Raw genomic sequence first — 783 nt, 5'->3', positions numbered from 1 at the left:
GAGAACAAAAATACATCACAACAAAGTCAGAACCATCACTTAATTTTCACAAACGAGAGGGAAAAAAAGAGAAAAACTCTTTCATATTTCAGATTTTCACCAATAAACGTACACCAATACAAAATTATTACATGAAATAAAACTTTATTGAAAAAATTTTATTCTCATTAAAATTAACAATCGCATTATGAACCCCACAATTTTAGATTAAGAATAAACTACTTAATTGGTTCTTCAACTTATTTTTTAATCAAGAATTAGTACCACTTTCTACCTTCTAGCTGTATTGGCACATAAAAGACACTAGATGGAGCTGTTAGCCAGGCTGACTGGCCAGGCGGACACTTATTTCCACCTTTGTGTGGAAATAGTGTGTTTCAGGGGGGCGTAACATGATGGAACAGCAGATTATACCCCATTAGTGTAATCACTGAAAGAATGTAAAAAGGTTAATATTTCTCTGTAACAGATTTGAATATGAAACATACTCTGATTTAATAATTTCGCTTTCGGGTTCACATATTTTTCATCACAAAAAATACATGTACGCTATATATGTGTGTATATTTTTCATGTATCTATGAAAATGCAACCCTCTAGATTTTCTCTGCACACTTGGTTGAGTTTCTTTGTAGCTGCTGTTTCAGGATTTGAGCAACATTAGAGCTAATTGCATCAATTGCTGCAATCTAGACTGATCAGTTTGACTGAAACGAACATAAAGGCGTATTGGAATAAATGCCGAGGCTACTGATCACGCCTCGCAGCCCTCTGGGAACCGGC

The sequence above is a fragment of the Chaetodon auriga genome, chromosome 16 (genome assembly GCF_051107435.1).
Source record: "Chaetodon auriga isolate fChaAug3 chromosome 16, fChaAug3.hap1, whole genome shotgun sequence".
Lineage (NCBI taxonomy): Eukaryota > Metazoa > Chordata > Actinopteri > Chaetodontiformes > Chaetodontidae > Chaetodon > Chaetodon auriga.
Note: the sequence above shows the minus strand (reverse complement) of the source record.